Source organism: Colobus angolensis, unplaced genomic scaffold (assembly GCF_000951035.1).
Source record: "Colobus angolensis palliatus isolate OR3802 unplaced genomic scaffold, Cang.pa_1.0 Scaffold121, whole genome shotgun sequence".
Taxonomy (NCBI): domain Eukaryota; kingdom Metazoa; phylum Chordata; class Mammalia; order Primates; family Cercopithecidae; genus Colobus; species Colobus angolensis.
This window is the reverse complement of record NW_012113253.1, coordinates 7884085-7890510: the sequence shown is the minus strand read 5'-3', so window position 1 is coordinate 7890510 and position 6426 is coordinate 7884085. Positions and strand designations below refer to the sequence as shown.

Below are 6426 nucleotides of genomic sequence, written 5' to 3'. Positions count from 1 at the left end.
GAACTCCTGACCTCAGGTGATCCACCTGCCTTGGCCTCCCAAAGTGCTGGGATTACAGGCGTAAGCTACCGCTCCCGGCCTGTTTTTGTTTTGTTTTGTTTTGTTTTGAGATAGGGCCTTACTCTGTCACCCAGCCTGCTGTGCAGTGGTGCAATCTTAGCTTACTGCAACCTCCGCTTCCCAGTCTCAAGCGATCCTCTCACCTCAGCCTCCCAAGTAGCTGGGACTACAAGCATGTGCTACCACACCCGACTAATTTTTTTTGTATTTCTTTAAAGAGGGGGTTTCACTGTGTGACCCAGGCTGGTCTCAAACTCCTGAGCTCAAGTGATCTGCCCACCTCTACCTCCCAAAGTGCTGGGATTACAGGCATGAGCCACTAAGCCTAGCTTGCTATAAATAATTTAATTTTTACTTTAAATTAATAATTTGAATAACTTAATTCTAAATTAAATTTGTCCAAAAATGACTCTGCCAGAAACCTGCACTCTATTTTGATTCCCTGTCCCTGTGACTGACCACCTTGTCATGGTTCAGGCCTGAAGTATGCAAATCAGACTCTATTCTCCTTTTCTGTTATCAAGAAAGAGTCATTCCAAGAGGGAGTGACATACATTGTAATGGACACATTATATTTCTTTAAATTTTTATGGATTCAAATAAATATAAACACTTTTTCACATGGAATGTATCCCTTTTTGCCTATAAACATGGTACAGGTGACAGAAGCCATGGGAGTGCTAAGGGAAGCCTGGTGCATCACCTGCCACTGTCATTGTCATGGATTGCCCTCCATTTACCAATCAAGTCCTGTTGGGCCTGTGTTTTATGCAAGCTGGTCTCTGTCACAGAGTATGACTGGGCTCCCAGCTTTAGGCAGCAGCCCACTGAAGGTTTTGCCAACCCTATACCACTGCTCTGCCAGGCCCTGTGCCAAGCACTTTACGTGTATTAACTCTGTTAATTTTAACAAGTCTCGGCCGGGCGCAGTGGCTCATGTCTGTAATCCCAGCACTTTGGGAGGCTGAGATGTGCAGATCACCTGAGGTTAGGCATTCGAGACCAGCCTGGCCAAGATGGCAAAACTCCATCTCTACTAAAAATTAAAAAAAAAAAAAAGGAGGGGTGTAGTGGCTCATGCTTGTAATCGCAGCACTTTGGGAGGCTGAGATGTGCAGATCACCTGAGGTTAGGCATTCGAGACCAGCCTGGCCAAGATGGCAAAACTCCATCTCTACTAAAAATTAAAAAAAAAAAAAAGGAGGGGTGTAGTGGCTCATGCTTGTAATCGCAGCACTTTGGGAGGCTGAGATGTGCAGATCACCTGAGGTTAGGCATTCGAGACCAGCCTGGCCAAGATGGCAAAACTCCATCTCTACTAAAAATTAAAAAAAAAAAAAAGGAGGGGTGTAGTGGCTCATGCTTGTAATCGCAGCACTTTGGGAGGCTGAGATGTGCAGATCACCTGAGGTTAGGCATTCGAGACCAGCCTGGCCAAGATGGCAAAACTCCATCTCTACTAAAAATTAAAAAAAAAAAAAAGGAGGGGTGTAGTGGCTCATGCTTGTAATCGCAGCACTTTGGGAGGCTGAGATGTGCAGATCACCTGAGGTTAGGCATTCGAGACCAGCCTGGCCAAGATGGCAAAACTCCATCTCTACTAAAAATTAAAAAAAAAAAAAAGGAGGGGTGTAGTGGCTCATGCTTGTAATCGCAGCACTTTGGGAGGCTGAGATGTGCAGATCACCTGAGGTTAGGCATTCGAGACCAGCCTGGCCAAGATGGCAAAACTCCATCTCTACTAAAAATTAAAAAAAAAAAAAAGGAGGGGTGTAGTGGCTCATGCTTGTAATCGCAGCACTTTGGGAGGCTGAGATGTGCAGATCACCTGAGGTTAGGCATTCGAGACCAGCCTGGCCAAGATGGCAAAACTCCATCTCTACTAAAAATTAAAAAAAAAAAAAAGGAGGGGTGTAGTGGCTCATGCTTGTAATCGCAGCACTTTGGGAGGCTGAGATGTGCAGATCACCTGAGGTTAGGCATTCGAGACCAGCCTGGCCAAGATGGCAAAACTCCATCTCTACTAAAAATTAAAAAAAAAAAAAAGGAGGGGTGTAGTGGCTCATGCTTGTAATCGCAGCACTTTGGGAGGCTGAGATGTGCAGATCACCTGAGGTTAGGCATTCGAGACCAGCCTGGCCAAGATGGCAAAACTCCATCTCTACTAAAAATTAAAAAAAAAAAAAAGGAGGGGTGTAGTGGCTCATGCTTGTAATCGCAGCACTTTGGGAGGCTGAGATGTGCAGATCACCTGAGGTTAGGCATTCGAGACCAGCCTGGCCAAGATGGCAAAACTCCATCTCTACTAAAAATTAAAAAAAAAAAAAAGGAGGGGTGTAGTGGCTCATGCTTGTAATCGCAGCACTTTGGGAGGCTGAGATGTGCAGATCACCTGAGGTTAGGCATTCGAGACCAGCCTGGCCAAGATGGCAAAACTCCATCTCTACTAAAAATTAAAAAAAAAAAAAAGGAGGGGTGTAGTGGCTCATGCTTGTAATCGCAGCACTTTGGGAGGCTGAGATGTGCAGATCACCTGAGGTTAGGCATTCGAGACCAGCCTGGCCAAGATGGCAAAACTCCATCTCTACTAAAAATTAAAAAAAAAAAAAAGGAGGGGTGTAGTGGCTCATGCTTGTAATCGCAGCACTTTGGGAGGCTGAGATGTGCAGATCACCTGAGGTTAGGCATTCGAGACCAGCCTGGCCAAGATGGCAAAACTCCATCTCTACTAAAAATTAAAAAAAAAAAAAAGGAGGGGTGTAGTGGCTCATGCTTGTAATCGCAGCACTTTGGGAGGCTGAGATGTGCAGATCACCTGAGGTTAGGCATTCGAGACCAGCCTGGCCAAGATGGCAAAACTCCATCTCTACTAAAAATTAAAAAAAAAAAAAAGGAGGGGTGTAGTGGCTCATGCTTGTAATCGCAGCACTTTGGGAGGCTGAGATGTGCAGATCACCTGAGGTTAGGCATTCGAGACCAGCCTGGCCAAGATGGCAAAACTCCATCTCTACTAAAAATTAAAAAAAAAAAAAAGGAGGGGTGTAGTGGCTCATGCTTGTAATCGCAGCACTTTGGGAGGCTGAGATGTGCAGATCACCTGAGGTTAGGCATTCGAGACCAGCCTGGCCAAGATGGCAAAACTCCATCTCTACTAAAAATTAAAAAAAAAAAAAAGGAGGGGTGTAGTGGCTCATGCTTGTAATCGCAGCACTTTGGGAGGCTGAGATGTGCAGATCACCTGAGGTTAGGCATTCGAGACCAGCCTGGCCAAGATGGCAAAACTCCATCTCTACTAAAAATTAAAAAAAAAAAAAAGGAGGGGTGTAGTGGCTCATGCTTGTAATCGCAGCACTTTGGGAGGCTGAGATGTGCAGATCACCTGAGGTTAGGCATTCGAGACCAGCCTGGCCAAGATGGCAAAACTCCATCTCTACTAAAAATTAAAAAAAAAAAAAAGGAGGGGTGTAGTGGCTCATGCTTGTAATCGCAGCACTTTGGGAGGCTGAGATGTGCAGATCACCTGAGGTTAGGCATTCGAGACCAGCCTGGCCAAGATGGCAAAACTCCATCTCTACTAAAAATTAAAAAAAAAAAAAAGGAGGGGTGTAGTGGCTCATGCTTGTAATCGCAGCACTTTGGGAGGCTGAGATGTGCAGATCACCTGAGGTTAGGCATTCGAGACCAGCCTGGCCAAGATGGCAAAACTCCATCTCTACTAAAAATTAAAAAAAAAAAAAAGGAGGGGTGTAGTGGCTCATGCTTGTAATCGCAGCACTTTGGGAGGCTGAGATGTGCAGATCACCTGAGGTTAGGCATTCGAGACCAGCCTGGCCAAGATGGCAAAACTCCATCTCTACTAAAAATTAAAAAAAAAAAAAAGGAGGGGTGTAGTGGCTCATGCTTGTAATCGCAGCACTTTGGGAGGCTGAGATGTGCAGATCACCTGAGGTTAGGCATTCGAGACCAGCCTGGCCAAGATGGCAAAACTCCATCTCTACTAAAAATTAAAAAAAAAAAAAAGGAGGGGTGTAGTGGCTCATGCTTGTAATCGCAGCACTTTGGGAGGCTGAGATGTGCAGATCACCTGAGGTTAGGCATTCGAGACCAGCCTGGCCAAGATGGCAAAACTCCATCTCTACTAAAAATTAAAAAAAAAAAAAAGGAGGGGTGTAGTGGCTCATGCTTGTAATCGCAGCACTTTGGGAGGCTGAGATGTGCAGATCACCTGAGGTTAGGCATTCGAGACCAGCCTGGCCAAGATGGCAAAACTCCATCTCTACTAAAAATTAAAAAAAAAAAAAAGGAGGGGTGTAGTGGCTCATGCTTGTAATCGCAGCACTTTGGGAGGCTGAGATGTGCAGATCACCTGAGGTTAGGCATTCGAGACCAGCCTGGCCAAGATGGCAAAACTCCATCTCTACTAAAAATTAAAAAAAAAAAAAAGGAGGGGTGTAGTGGCTCATGCTTGTAATCGCAGCACTTTGGGAGGCTGAGATGTGCAGATCACCTGAGGTTAGGCATTCGAGACCAGCCTGGCCAAGATGGCAAAACTCCATCTCTACTAAAAATTAAAAAAAAAAAAAAGGAGGGGTGTAGTGGCTCATGCTTGTAATCGCAGCACTTTGGGAGGCTGAGATGTGCAGATCACCTGAGGTTAGGCATTCGAGACCAGCCTGGCCAAGATGGCAAAACTCCATCTCTACTAAAAATTAAAAAAAAAAAAAAGGAGGGGTGTAGTGGCTCATGCTTGTAATCGCAGCACTTTGGGAGGCTGAGATGTGCAGATCACCTGAGGTTAGGCATTCGAGACCAGCCTGGCCAAGATGGCAAAACTCCATCTCTACTAAAAATTAAAAAAAAAAAAAAGGAGGGGTGTAGTGGCTCATGCTTGTAATCGCAGCACTTTGGGAGGCTGAGATGTGCAGATCACCTGAGGTTAGGCATTCGAGACCAGCCTGGCCAAGATGGCAAAACTCCATCTCTACTAAAAATTAAAAAAAAAAAAAAGGAGGGGTGTAGTGGCTCATGCTTGTAATCGCAGCACTTTGGGAGGCTGAGATGTGCAGATCACCTGAGGTTAGGCATTCGAGACCAGCCTGGCCAAGATGGCAAAACTCCATCTCTACTAAAAATTAAAAAAAAAAAAAAGGAGGGGTGTAGTGGCTCATGCTTGTAATCGCAGCACTTTGGGAGGCTGAGATGTGCAGATCACCTGAGGTTAGGCATTCGAGACCAGCCTGGCCAAGATGGCAAAACTCCATCTCTACTAAAAATTAAAAAAAAAAAAAAGGAGGGGTGTAGTGGCTCATGCTTGTAATCGCAGCACTTTGGGAGGCTGAGATGTGCAGATCACCTGAGGTTAGGCATTCGAGACCAGCCTGGCCAAGATGGCAAAACTCCATCTCTACTAAAAATTAAAAAAAAAAAAAAGGAGGGGTGTAGTGGCTCATGCTTGTAATCGCAGCACTTTGGGAGGCTGAGATGTGCAGATCACCTGAGGTTAGGCATTCGAGACCAGCCTGGCCAAGATGGCAAAACTCCATCTCTACTAAAAATTAAAAAAAAAAAAAAGGAGGGGTGTAGTGGCTCATGCTTGTAATCGCAGCACTTTGGGAGGCTGAGATGTGCAGATCACCTGAGGTTAGGCATTCGAGACCAGCCTGGCCAAGATGGCAAAACTCCATCTCTACTAAAAATTAAAAAAAAAAAAAAGGAGGGGTGTAGTGGCTCATGCTTGTAATCGCAGCACTTTGGGAGGCTGAGATGTGCAGATCACCTGAGGTTAGGCATTCGAGACCAGCCTGGCCAAGATGGCAAAACTCCATCTCTACTAAAAATTAAAAAAAAAAAAAAGGAGGGGTGTAGTGGCTCATGCTTGTAATCGCAGCACTTTGGGAGGCTGAGATGTGCAGATCACCTGAGGTTAGGCATTCGAGACCAGCCTGGCCAAGATGGCAAAACTCCATCTCTACTAAAAATTAAAAAAAAAAAAAAGGAGGGGTGTAGTGGCTCATGCTTGTAATCGCAGCACTTTGGGAGGCTGAGATGTGCAGATCACCTGAGGTTAGGCATTCGAGACCAGCCTGGCCAAGATGGCAAAACTCCATCTCTACTAAAAATTAAAAAAAAAAAAAAGGAGGGGTGTAGTGGCTCATGCTTGTAATCGCAGCACTTTGGGAGGCTGAGGTGGGTGGATCATTTGAGGCCAGGAGTACGAGACCAGCCTGGCCAATGTGGCGAAACCCCATCTCTACTAAAAACACAAAAAATTAGCTGGGCATGGTGGTAGGCACCTGTAATCCCAGCAACTTGGAAGGCTGAGGCAGGAGAATCACTGGAACCCAGGAGGCGGAGGTTGCAGTGAGC

The 6426-nt window shown here is 45.6% G+C and overlaps 1 protein-coding gene across 1 annotated transcript in view; it reads left to right on the top strand.

The window, feature by feature from the left end:
* Positions 1 to 6426, top strand: part of SPAG1 (sperm associated antigen 1) — an 87934-nt gene that overhangs the window by 30883 nt on the left and 50625 nt on the right. The gene's annotated exons all lie outside the window — the stretch shown is intronic.